The sequence below is a fragment of the Tachypleus tridentatus genome, chromosome 7 (assembly GCF_004210375.1).
Source record: "Tachypleus tridentatus isolate NWPU-2018 chromosome 7, ASM421037v1, whole genome shotgun sequence".
Lineage (NCBI taxonomy): Eukaryota > Metazoa > Arthropoda > Merostomata > Xiphosura > Limulidae > Tachypleus > Tachypleus tridentatus.
This window is the reverse complement of record NC_134831.1, coordinates 40870661-40885285: the sequence shown is the minus strand read 5'-3', so window position 1 is coordinate 40885285 and position 14625 is coordinate 40870661. Positions and strand designations below refer to the sequence as shown.

Here is a 14625-nt window from a genome sequence, read left to right as displayed (position 1 = left end):
TATAGACAGTACCACGAGCACAGTATATATATTTACTTGGTATAAAATGCATAATAATAAATAACTACCAGATTTAGGGTTAATAAAATTTCATAACGACTGGGCGAATCTGAGTGTTATCCATTGCTCAGTGTTCGTGTATTATTTTTTGTCTAAATAAAAAAATGCTCAAAAGTAGCTTAACGTGACCTAGATAGGTGACAAAAAAGGTCAATATTGTAGCGCTGAAATATTGTCTGACAAAAATCAATGGTGGAGACAGTATTAAGAATTGTAAAGTACAGAATTATGTGACGTGTGGTATCTGGAGAATGGTGACTCACAGTCAGCCCAATAACTTGTGAACCATCTTCCTGTCACGGAAAGCGTCTTCCTCATCAATTTCTTTTTATTTATGTTTATCGAAAGAGCTAGAAACGAAAGCATGTTCATTCACATGAGCACTTAAGTTATTTGAGATTCCGATATCGAGAACAAGACGGCCACTTACGTTCGGATCTTGTGGTTGTTGGTGTAGATACGAAAGAACAGAGTCTCATATGCACTTCTAAAATATTTATTTCTCCAAAGCTACGTGTTGCTAACTGAGAGACGCGGAAGTTGATGGAAAGCAGAGAACTTTGATTAGAAACACAAAAATGACAGTCAACGAACAGTTGAAGATTCATCTTCACTATCTCAACGGTATATCTGAAGACTTATGGTGCTAAACATAGGGATTCTAAATCCGTTGTGGTCACAGCACAGATAGCCCTCTGTGTTGCTTTTTGCTTGACAACAAATAAGCATTTGAAATTTCGACCTTGTTTATCGTTAGTGTGAACACAGCGCCACGTGGTCAGTTGTCCATTTCAGTAACAACTTTAAGTGTTGCACTTTGTTCATTATAACTCCACTCTGAACGAGCGTTCCAAGGTAACTAGAACCAAGTAAGAGTTTATGGACGTAAGACTTATTTTATATGTATTTTTCCACCATATTTTAAAATACCGTTCCCGACGGAACTCCGCTCTTATATCGTTGCTATACATATACATAAAATTACATGAATAAAATGTTGTAAGTTTTCGTAAAATGCCACTTTAGCAGGCCTATTTGTTACTTACTTACAGTTGATTAGATTTAGAATAACTTGATTTTTCACTTCCTTTTCAACTTCAAGGCCTGTTTTCTTTAATCTGATAAACACTTGTTCTCTGTTTAAGTTGTTTAAGTTGATTATCTAACAGTTTCTGTCTATGAACACACGTGAGAGAGGGCAAAGGATGTGAAGCACAACGAAACGATCGATTATATTGAAAGACAAATTAACAAAAACATTTATTGGTTTTATCGCCCTGCCCCGCCTACCCGCTTGAGCCGAACCTACTGGAATGTTCTTACGTATTCTATTGACTTGGTGTTCACAGGTCAGATATTCCCTGTATGCTAAGCTTGATTGTTGTAGCTGACAACTGATGAAGAAAACAGATAGAACACATCTTTAAAAGTGATGTTCTAGGTAAAGAATCAAAGGTACACTTTTATAAATAATGGTGTAAGACTGGTGTTAATACATCTATGGCTTAATTGTGCAAGTAGTGGTGATGTTAAAACACACCTATAGTTTAATGATAGAAGTAGCAGTGATGTTAAAATACACCTATAGTTTAATGATAGAAGTAGTAGTGATGTTAAAATACGCCTATAGTTTAATGATAGAAGTAGTAGTGATGTTAAAATACACCTATAGTTTAATGATAGAAGTAGCAGTGATGTTAAAATACACCTATAGTTTAATGATAGAAGTAGTAGTGATGTTAAAATACGCCTATAGTTTAATGGTGCAAGTAGAGATGGTGTCAAAATACGCTATAACAGTTGGTGTAGGTAGTGATGTTGAAATGTTCTTATTATCAGTGGTATACGTACTGGTGTCAAATCCATATGAAAGGAATCTTGCAGGTAACGTGGTTGAAATACTTATATAATCAGGGCCAAGGAACATACCGTAATAATATATATATACATTAGAGACTACTTGTCAATATATCATAATATAACCGCTGATAGAATGTTGTTTAAGCAGTGAATACTTTATCATGAATATTAAGTGTTCGATTCTATATCTTTGTACATAAATACATCGACATAATCAACTGCATTTCTTCAGGCCACAATATTTAGATAATTAGGTATGGAAAACTAATTAGAACTAATGACGACATAGAGTATGATTTATACTGAAACTTTTGGCAGGTTTCTTTCTTCACCAGAATTTAATCTTCTATTTCAGAAATTCGTATAATATTCCTTCACTGTAGAACGTGATGAAATTTGATGTTAAACTGATATTTGTATGGCACGATAAACACACAACAGAACGATTAGTAAGAACCCAAATGTGGCTTAAATTCATAATAGCAAATTAATACGAGTATTTATTTTGTCAGTTTTAATTTTGTCTTGTAAATAAACAAGCATATAGTTACGCACAAAATTCGTTCTCAGATGGATTTGTCCGACTATTAGGGCGGTTGGCCCGTCATGGCCGAGCGTGTTAAGGCGTGCGATTCTTAATCTGAGGGTCGCGGGTTCGCATCCCCGTCGCGCCAAACATGCTCGCTCTTTCAGCTGTGGGGGCGTTATAAGTGACGGTCAATCCCACTATTCGTTGGTAAAAGAGTAGCCCAAGAGTTGGCGGTGGGTGGTGATGATTAGCTGCCTTCCCTCTAGTCTTACACTGCTAAATTAGGGACGGCTAACACAGATAGCCCTCGAGTAGCTTTGTGCGAAATTCAAAAACAAACAAAACAAACAATTAAGGCGGAACACCAAGGTCGAATTTTTTACATACACTTGGTGAACGTTGGTGAACTTAACATTGTTTTGAAAACATTGACGTTCAGTTACGTAACCATAATATGTTGATAAGCTTCTTTAATACGCTATAAGGTGGAGAGAAACATCTGATAAAAGCTGACTAAACATTATGCACTTGGAGATCTGAAAGGGAAGTATTTGGATTCCTTGATTTAGGTTTACTGTAGTTCACTCGAGTTGCTTTGCGCGAAATTGAAACTAAACCAAACCGTAGTACTCTGACTTTCTTCCAGTTCATGTATAAGAGTTTATACATATGGATTACTAGAATCATATAACACAAAAATAATTTGCTTCTTCTTCATACGTTTAAAGAAAATTTCTCTTTACGATAGTTCCGTCCGAACGTACATGTTTGAAAAAAGTCCGCTTGCAATTAGGTTAATGCCAGATAAGACAATTTAAAGACTTTTATAACATAGGACCAAGGGTAGAAATGATAAGCCATAAAAAATAGTGTGAAAAACATGAAGTTATTGTTAGTGTTCATTACCTATCATGGGAAAAATAAAGAAAAACTGAAAAATCTGAAACTATTGTTAGTGTATAGAACCCGAGATAAATAATAATGAGATTGAGACCCTGGTGTCATTGTTATCATTCACTACCTGTGACAAACAATAAAAAGGATGAAAGTCCTGCAATCACTGTTAGTGTTTACTACCTGTTGCTACGTGACAGACAACAAAAAAGGTGAAAAAACTAAAGTTATTTTAGTATTTAACACCCAACGCCATGAAAAAAACAATAAAAAGGGTGAGCATTGTTAATGTTTTCTACCTGTCTCTATATGACAAACAATAAAAAAACTAAAAACCGGGAGTCACTGTTAGTAGAATAAACACTTGTGGAAAACTGTAAAAAGGTGAAAAACCTGAATTCATTGTTATTGCTTACGACCTATAGGCGTGGAGGTGTTATAATGTGACGGTAAATCCTACTATCTGTAGATAAAAGTGTAGCCCAAAAGTTGGCGGTGGGTGGTGATGAGTAGTTGCCTTCCCTCTAGTTTTACACTGGTAAACTAGAGACGTCTGTACATAGCCTTCCTGTAGTTTTGCGCCCAGAAATAAAAAACAACAACAACAAGTAAACAAATTAACTGTCGCTTTTGACAAAAAAAAAAAAGGTGAACAAATTTAAAGTAATTGTTGGTGTTTACAACCTGTGTAAAGCAATAAAAAAAGGAAAAATTCAAAAATCATTTCTAGTGTTTACTATCTGTAATAAGCAATAAAAAGGTGAAAAACATGAATTCATTGTTAGTGTTTAGTACCTGCCGTTTTGTGAGAAGCAATAAAAAGGTGAAAAACCTAAACACATTGTTAGTGTTTAGTAACTATGACAAACAAGAAAAAGGGTTAAAAAAACTAAAGTTATTGTTAGTCTTTAATACCCAACGCAGTGTAACAAAAAAAATAAAAAATGTGAACATTGTTAATGTTCTTTACTTGTCGCTTTGTGATAAACAATAAAAGGTAAAACCGAGAGTCATTATCAGTATCTAATACGTGTGAAAACTACAAAAAGGTGACAAACCTGAATTTATTGTTATTGTTTACTACCAATCGCTTTTGACAAACAATAAAAAGGTGATAAGCCTGAAATCATTGTTAGTGCATACTACCTCTTGTTATGTGAGAAACAACAAAAGTGTGAAAACGTAATATTATTGTTAGTGTTTACTACCTGTCGCTATGTGACAAAACATAAGTGGGTGAAAAATCTACTGTTATTGTTGGTGTTTAGTATACGACGTTGTGTGACAAAGAACAAAAGATGAACAACCTGAAGTCATTGTTACTGTTTATTAACTGTCGCGGGCCGGGCATGGCCATGTGCTTAAGACACTCGACTCGTAATCTGAGGGTCATAGGTTTGAATCCCTGTCGCACCAAACATGTTCGTCTTTTTAGCCGTGGGGGTGTTATAATGTGACGGTAAATCTCACTATTCGATGGTAAAAGTGTAGCCCAAGAGTTGATGGTGGGTGAAAATGATTAGCTGCTTTCCCTCTTGTCCTACGCTAGTAAAGGGTCGTTTGGTGCAGATAGCCCTTGTGTAGCTTGCGCGAAATTAAAAAAAAACAAAAACAAACTAACTAATTGTCGCTTTTTACAAACAACAAAAAGGTGAAAAAACATGAAGTCATTGTTACAGTTTACTAACTGTCGAAATGTGACAAACAATGAAAAGTGTGAAAAACCAAAATGGCACACAACCTGAAGTTATTGTTAGTATATATTACTTGACGAAGAATGAAGTTATTGTTTATTACACCTGACAAACAATTAAAGGTGATAAACGTAAAGACATTGTTAGTGTTTACCATCCGTCACTTTGTGATCAGTAATAAAAAGGGTGAAGTACCTCAAGTCATTATTAGTGTTTACTACTTGTGACAAACAGGAAAAATGGTGAAAACCTGAAGTAATTATTAGTGCTTACTACTCGTGACAAACAGGAAAAATGGTGAAAACCTGAAGTAATTATTTGTGTTTACTACTCGTAACAAACAGGAAAAATGGTGAAAACCTGAAGTAATTATTAGTGTTTGCTACCTGTCGCTAGGTGACAAAAACCAAAAACGGTGAAAAAAACTAAAGTTATTTTTAGTCTTTAATACCCAACGCGATGCAGCAAACAATAAAAAGGGTGAACAATATTAATGTTTTCTACCTGTCGCTATGTGACAAACAATAAAAAGCTAAAAATCGGGAACAATTATTAGAATCTAATTCCTATAAAAGGTGAAAACTTGAATTCATGGTTATTGCTTACTACCTATCGCTTTTGACAAACAAGAAAATGATAAACACCTGAAGTCATTATTTGTGTTTACTACCTGTCATTTCTTGACAGACAATAAAAAGAGTGAAATAAGTAAATTTATTGTTAGTGTTTACTACACGTGACAAATAATAAAAAGGGTAAAAAACCGTAAGTCATTTTTAGTGTTTACTATCTATGAGAAACAATAAGAAAGGTGAAAAATCTTAATTCATTGTTGGTGTTTAGTACGTATCGCTCTTTACAAACAACAAAAAAGGTAAAAAACCTAAACTCATTGTTATAGTGTAATACCTATCGCTTTTGAGAAAGAATAAAATTATGAAAAAATATGAAGTTATTGTTGGAGTTTACTACCTGTCGCTTTGTGAAAAACCGAAAGTTATTGTTAGTGTTTACTATGTTAGTAAACATAGCCCAAGCTTTGTGAGAAACAATAAAATGGTGAAAACTCTGAAGAAATTATCAGTATTTACAACCTGTGTGAGACAACGAAAAAGGAAAAAAACAAAAAAAAATATTATTAGTGTTTAACTATGTGTGACAAACAATAAAAAAACATGAAAAATCTGAAGTCATTGTTAAAATTTACTACTTGACGCTTTGTGACAAAGAATAAAAAGGTGAAATGCCTACCGTTATTGTTGGCGTTTACTACGCGACACTGTGTGACAAACAATAAAAAAGTGAAAAACCTGATATTATTGTTAGTGTTTACTAACTTTCGCATTTGACAAACAAAAAAAGGTGAAAAACGTGGAGTTATTCTTAAAGTTTACTATCTATCCTTTGTGACAAACAACAAAAATGGTGAAAAACCTAAAGTTATTGTTATTGTTTACTACCAGACGCTTTGCGAGAAACAATAAAAGAGAGAAAAATCTGAAATAATTGTTAATGTTTACGACCTGTGTGGAACAATAAAAAAGGGGAAAATATAACAAAAATAATTCTTTAGTGTTCACTATCTGTGACAAACAACAAAAAGGAATGAAAAACCTGAAGTCATTGCTAGTGTTTATAATCTGTTATAAACAGTAAAAAGGTGAAAAATCTGATATCATTGTTAGTGTCTACTACCTGTCTCTTTTGACAAACAATAAAAATATGAAAAACGTGAAGTTATTGTTAGAGTTTACTACCTGTCGCTCTTTACAAACAACAAAAAGATGAAAAATCTGAAGTCATTGTTAGTGTTTACTACCTGACGCTTTGTGATAAACAATAAAACGGTAGAAAATCTAAAGTGATTGTTAATGTTTACTATCTGTGGCAAACAATAAAAAGGACCAAAAACCTGATTTCACTGTTAATGTTTACTACCTGTGACAAACAATAAAAGGATGAAGGTTGAAATCATTGTTTGTGTTTATTACCTAACGCAATGTGACCAAGAATAAAAAGAGTAAAAACCTTCAGCATTGTTTGTGTTTACTACCTGATGCTATGCGACAAACAATAAAACGGTAGAAAACCTGAAGAGATTGTTTGTGTTTACTATCTGTCTTTGTGATAAACAATAAAAAGGGCGAAATAACTGAAGTCGTTGTTAGTGTACAATACCGTGTCAAATAATAAAAGGGTAAAAACGTGAAGTTATTGTTTGTGTTCTCTACATGATGCCATGTGAGAAACAATAAAAGGGTGAAAATGTGAAGTGATTTTAGTGTTTACTACCAGTTGGTATGTGAGAAACACGAAAAGGTGCAAACCCTGAAGTCATTGACAGTGCTTTCTACTTGTGAGAAAAAAGTAAAGGTGAAAAACCTGAATTTATTGTTAGTAGTTACAAACTGTCGCTATGTAAAAAACAATAACAAGGGTGAAATACCAAAAGTTATTAATAGTGTTTAATACTCGACGCTATGTGACAAATAACAAAAAGGGTGAAAAACTGGAAGTCATTGCTAGTGTTTACTTCATATCGCTTTCTGAGAAACAAGAAGAAACGTGAGAAACGTAATGTTACTGTTTACCACTCGACGCTATGTAGAAAAAACAACACAAAGGGTGAAATATCTAAAATTATTGTTAGTGTATACTACCCGACGCTATGTGACAAACAACAAAAACAGTGAAAAACCTGAAGTCAGTGTTAGTGTATACTACCCGACGCTATGTGACAAACGACAAAACAGTGAAAACCTGAAGTCAGTGTTAATGTATACCACCCGACGCTATGTGACAAACAACAAAAAACAATGAAAACCTGAAGTCAGTGTTAGTGTATACTACCCGACGCTATGTGGCAAACGACAAAAAAACAGTGAAAAACCTGAAGTCAGTGTTAGTGTATACTACCCGACGCTATGTGACAAACAACAAAACAATGAAAACCTGAAGTCAGTGTTAGTGTATACTACCCGACGCTATGTGACAAACGACAAAACAGTGAAAACCTGAAGTCAGTGTTAGTGTATACTACCCGACGCTATGTGACAAACAACAAAAACAGTGAAAAACCTGAAGTCAGTGTTAGTGTATACTACCCGACGCTATGTGGCAAACGACAAAAACAGTGAAAAACCTGAAGTCAGTGTTAGTGTATACTACCCGACGCTATGTGACAAACAACAAAAACAGTGAAAAACCTGAAGTCAGTGTTAGTGTATACTACCCGACGCTATGTGACAAACAACAAAAACAGTGAAAAACCTGAAGTCAGTGTTAGTGTATACTACCCGACGCTATGTGGCAAACGACAAAACAGTGAAAAACCTGAAGTCAGTGTTAGTGTATACTACCCGACGCTATGTGACAAACGACAAAAACAGTGAAAACCTGAAGTCAGTGTTAGTGTATACTACCCGACGCTATGTGACAAACAACAAAAAACAGTGAAAACCTGAAGTCAGTGTTAGTGTATACTACCCGACGCTATGTGGCAAACGACAAAACAGTGAAAACCTGAAGTCAGTGTTAGTGTATACTACCCGACGCTATGTGACAAACAACAAAACAGTGAAAAACCTGAAGTCAGTGTTAGTGTATACTACCCGACGCTATGTGACAAACAACAAAACAGTGAAAACCTGAAGTCAGTGTTAGTGTATACTACCCGACGCTATGTGACAAACAACAAAAACAGTGAAAACCTGAAGTCAGTGTTAGTGTATACTACCCGACGCTATGTGGCAAACGACAAAAAACAGTGAAAACCTGAAGTCAGTGTTAGTGTATACTACCCGACGCTATTTGGCAAACGACAAAAACAGTGAAAAACCTGAAGTCAGTGTTAGTGTATACTACCCGACGCTATGTGACAAAGAACAAAAACAGTTAAAAACCTGAAGTCAGTGTTAGTGTATACTACCCGACGCTATGTGACAAACAACAAAAACAGTGAAAAACCAGAAGTCAGTGTTAGTGAATACAACCAGAAGCTATATGACAAACAATAAAAACAGTGAAAAACCTGAAGTCAGTGTTAATGTATACTACCCGACGCTATGTGACAAACAACAAAAACAATGAAAAACCTGAAGTCAGTGTTAGTGTATACTACCCGACGCTATGTGGCAAACGACAAAAACAGTGAAAAACCTGAAGTCAGTGTTAGTGTATACTACCCGACGCTATGTGGCAAACGACAAAAACAGTGAAAAACCTGAAGTCAGTGTTAGTGTATACTACCCGACGCTATGTGACAAACGACAAAAACAGTGAAAAACCTGAAGTCAGTGTTAGTGTATACTACCCGACGCTATGTGACAAACGACAAAAACAGTGAAAAACCTGAAGTCAGTGTTAGTGTATACTACCCGACGCTATGTGACAAACAACAAAAACAGTGAAAAACCTGAAGTCAGTGTTAGTGTATACTACCCGACGCTATGTGGCAAACGACAAAAACAGTGAAAAACCTGAAGTCAGTGTTAGTGTATACTACCCGACGCTATGTGACAAACAACAAAAACAGTGAAAAACCAGAAGTCAGTATTGGTGTTTACTAACAGACGCTATGTAATAAACAATAGAAAGATACAAAACCTGAAGTCATTGATAATTTTGCTACCCTTGATAAACAATAAAACCGAAAGTCGTTGTTAATGTTTACTGCATATGACAAACAACAAAATGAATGAAAAATTTAAACTTATTGTTTATTACCTGACGCTATGTGACAAAAAACAAAAAAAGTACAAAACCTGAAGACATTGTTAGTGTTTGCTAGCTGTGTGACAAACAATGCAAAGGGTGAACTAATTGAAATCATTCTTAGTGTTTACTACCCATAACAAAAAATAAAAAGAGTGAAAACTTGAGATCATTGTCAACGTTTCCTACCTGTGACAAGGAATAAGAAAATGAAAAAGACTTGGTCATTGTTAGTATTTACCACTTGTTTGGTATGTGACAAACAAGAAAAAGAAAAAAAAAAACACCTGAAGCCATTGTTAGGGTTTATTACATGTCGCTTTGTGACAAACAATAAAAAGGTATAATATATGAAGTCACTGTTAGCGATTATAACCTGTTGCTTTGTGAGAAACAGTCACTGACAGTGTTTACTACTCGTGAGAAACTTTAAAAGGGTGACAATTTTTAAGGAATTGTTATTCTTTACTAACTGTGACTAAAAATTGAAAGGGTGAAATGCTTGAAGTTATTCCTATAGTTTACTACATGAGGCTATGTGCAAAGAATAAAAAGGGTGAAAAACTTAAGTCATTGTTATTGTCTATAACCTGTGACAAACAGTAAAAAGGGTGAAAAACCAGAGGTCATTGGTAGTGTTTACTACCTGTCGCTATATGCCAAACAATGAAAAGGGAGAAAAACCTAAATATATTGTTAATGCTTACTACCCGACGCTATGTGAGAAACAATAAAAAAGTCAAAAACTAGAAGTCATTGTTCGTGTTTTTACCTGTGAGAAAAAATAAAAGGTAAAAATCTGAATTTATTGTTAAAGCTTACTATTCGATGCTATGTGAGAAATAATAAAAAGGTTAAAAATCTGAAGTCATTGTTAGTATTTACTACCTGTTGCTATGTGACAAACAATAAAAAGGTGAAAACCTGATATCAGGTTTAATACCTGATGATATGAGAAACAATGAAAAGGTAAAAACCAGAAGTCATTGTTAATGTTTACTACTTGTTACAAACAAGAAAAAGGGTGAAAAAGCTAAAATTATTATTATTGTTTACAATCTGACGCCATGTGAGAAACAACAAAATGATACAAAAGCTAAACATTGTTAGTGTTTACTACCTATCGCTTTCTGACAAACAATAAAAAGGGTGAGAAATCCGAACTCATTTTTAGTGTTTTTGGTTTAGCGTAATCTGATGGATAGGTTACTCGGCTCTGTAATCTGTAGGTCACGGGATAGAAGCCGATTGCAGAAAATTGTCACTCTTTAAACCGTGGAAATATAATATCACAGTGAGTCTAATATGTCGTTCATAAGAAATAGCTTAAGAATTGACTATCACTTCAAAGTTAGGATCGTTTATCTCAGGTAGCTTATATGGAAATTTAACAAACTTTTTGCCTCTTTACAGAAATATTAAGAAATATATGAAATGGTTATCAGTGCATCATTACACTTACTATCAGAAAGCGTGACAAACGTAACCAAACGTTATTACCTTTGACAAAAGTTAAAGAGTGTCTATAACTAATTTTAGTATGATCTAGTAATGCAGGACACCATAATAGTATGAAATTGAAAATTATAAAACAAATCCAATCAGTAGTAGCAAACGAAACTACCAAACTAAGCAAACAATACAAGAACGTAGCTGTGAAGCAGTAAAAACTACGAAATATCAAAAAGAGAACAAAGATATTAAGAAGTAACACATAACAGTGTACTAAGTAAAGAATAAAGATATTTAGTTCTGAAGAACAACACATCCAAACCAAAGAATAAATACGTAAGAGACATATTTACTAGCACATAACATTACCTTACTAATGCTTTTGTGTACCTTGACAGAAGCGTGGGAAACGGAACTTGTTACCTTCGCCACAAAAAATTGGTTAGAGATGATGCTTTCACCCCTTGTGTTGGCGTTTGTTTGTCACAAATATTTTTAGAAAGTTGGTAGAAGTAATTAGTTTTGAAGTCTCAGTAAAAAAAAAAATCCAAAATTCTATATCTATTAACTCGTGGACCGATTTTCCACGCTAAATTTGCTCCATAACTCTCGACCGATTTGAAATCTAGTTACAGCTTTAGACTCAGCAGGCCAAATCATTTTGAGTTACGTATTTGATTACGTTCAACTTCTCATAGATTAATTTCCTCTAATTCCTGCCTGAAATATTTTCAAATGCCGCGACTATATAGGATTCCCTGCTGGTTCTGCTCCTCCTTATTACATGGTAATTCAAAATTAAAAAAAAATATTAGTAACATGTAACCAAGTTATTATTTACATTCTTTCTCCACGTGAGAACTTCTTCTAATCATTCTAGTTAAGATTAATTATGTGTTAAAACGAGTTGAAAATTTCAGCCTTTATTTGTTTCCCTGCTCAATCGCATTCTTAAAGCCTTAATTTGTACACTTTCCAAACCTCTTTCTCTCTTTCATACACACAGTCTACACTCTAACTCCCCTTAACTGATAAAAGATTGTGTTTTCTCTCGTACAAGTGCGCACACTCCCTTAACTAAATAGGCTTGCTTCAGTTATCTCTTTTGTTGTGCTTGCGTGTACTCGCAAGAACCAGCTATACGATGACTTTATAAAAACGTATGATATCGGCATATTTTCAGTTACTTTGTAACAAGAAGAGAGCAAATCAATTTTTCATTGAATGGAATGGTAGTGAAGTCAGAATACGCTGCAGAAGACACTTGACCACACAGCAGAAACTAGGACGTCAAAATTATGGGATTTTGTTTTGGAAACTTCAAATATTGTACGAAGCACATGCAAGAATTGAGAGCAAAGTACCCAGTTTTGTTTGATTAAAATAACGTTATCAAATTTTTAATTTTTCCCACATTATTAATTTTTATTAATTTTAATTAAATGAATAAATCATTTTGATTTATTTGCAAGAAATCGCGATGAATACGGTTGATTTAATCAAAACAAGCCAGGATATTTAAAGTAATTTTCATCTGAGCAACACTGTGCACTCTGCTAGTAATAAATAAACAATAAATATTACAGTTGGAACCTCAGTGTACTTAGAACTTGATTATAAACACAACCATCCTATGTTTATTAAAACGCTGTATTGTCATTTATATGTTTAGTAGTAACATATAAAAAATAAGAAACTGTGCTGATTACAAAAGTTTCAATAGCACAGAATAATAATACAAAAATAGTTATATATCAAATAGTTTCTATAGTACTGGAAAATGGTGTGAAGCTAGGTAGGTAACTATCATATTCATAAATTACCAAGTTAACCATATGAGGAAATGTTAAATTAGATAACCTAAAACCAGTAAGTAGGAGACAAATAATTTAGTTTTAATGCATAACAATGCTAAATTAAAAGCATAAAATAATATTCAAACAACTTTTCATTATGCGTTATAGAAATTGAGCCTTGGTTAACTAACCCTAAAGCTAATAATACTACTTTTATATTCGTATTTTAGGTATTCTTATAATATAAATTACTTAATATGTTTCAGTCTGTGAAATCATTCTTTTACATTGGTTACTAGTTTCAATCTGTGAAACTAGTAACTAATGTGTAAGAACGAGTTAGTTTTCACTTCAAAAAGCTTCTAGGAAAGTAATTATATCAGTTTATCAAAGTCAACTTTTTAATTTTGCAACAAATGTTCTTTACGTTTTATTTGAAGCTCTAACACTTTGTAGACATATAAATGGTAACTGGAATTTCAAACATATAACATCTTTTAAACATAGAAATTATATTCATAACTTGAAACCTATAACTTTGTAGATATAAAAATGGTTATTAGAATTGTAAACCATTAAGACTTTATAGACAAAGAAATTATTGTATTTAAGGAAAATGGTAGTAACACAGACAGAGAAAAATTCCCTTCAAATTGTTATTCGATATTAAGTGCTTTGCACAAAAGATTTGTTGATCTCATACCTTCAAGACCCTTAAATGCTTCTGGGTGAATGTATGAAATGCGATTTCCTTCCAAGTCTAATGAGCTAAGGGCAGGCAGAAACTCGAAAGCTCTCTTGGGTAATTCCTGCAGGAGGTTTTGAGCAAGGTCAAGGGTGTCCAGGTGAGCCCCCATAGCCTTGAATTCCTCTGGTATGATAATGGTAATCTGGTTTTGGGGCACTTGAAGACGTCGAAGAATCGTAAGGTTTTGTAAAGACTGGTTGGGAATAGAGGTGAGTTCGTTACTCCCCAGGTTCAACCGAGTCAGGTTCTCTCCTATTCCTAGAAAAGCAAGGTTGTCGATAAATTTAATTTTGTTTCCGTACAAATAAAGTCTCAGAAGAGAGATGAGCCCACGGAAGGCAGAAGCGTGGATGCTCTCAATCCTATTGTAGTTTAAATTGAGAGAGGTCAGTGACCTAAAGTCTCCAAAGCTGCGCTTGGAACCCGTTGCAATACATTTTTCGAAAGGTCGAGCGTCTCCAACTTGTCTCCTAACCCTGTAAACGCCAGCTTATCAATATTGGAGGTGTTACTGTTTAATAGCAAAACGTTTCTGACATCCAAGTCCGCTAGAAGCAACGCTGGTAGCTTTGGAAGCCTGTTGTTTGTTAACTTTAGATACCATACGGTCTGACGAGTTTGTTGAACATTTTCAATGGCTTCACGGAGCTGATGGCCATTGGCTCCCTTGCACGTAACATCCAGACCAACGGACTTCTCTGCGCAGGTACATGGACGAATCAGCATTCGGTTAGGACAGCTGTACTGGCCCTCTACCGGCAAATGAGTCATCATTATAACAAATGTCCACACTAACTGATAATGATGACAACCAACTTTTCTTCTTCTCATCTTCCTTCTTTTCAAGAACATAGTGTGTAACATGAAACAACCCTGCAA

At 34.4% G+C, this 14625-nt stretch overlaps 1 pseudogene across 1 annotated transcript in view; it reads right to left on the bottom strand.

The window, feature by feature from the left end:
* The window catches only part of LOC143257661 (uncharacterized), a 100717-nt pseudogene that overhangs the window by 10559 nt on the left and 75533 nt on the right, over nucleotides 1-14625 (bottom strand). Inside the window, exon 2 of the transcript XR_013031977.1 lies at nucleotides 13702-14619. The product of XR_013031977.1 is annotated as an uncharacterized LOC143257661 (transcript). The remainder of the gene's footprint in view (nucleotides 1-13701; nucleotides 14620-14625) is intronic.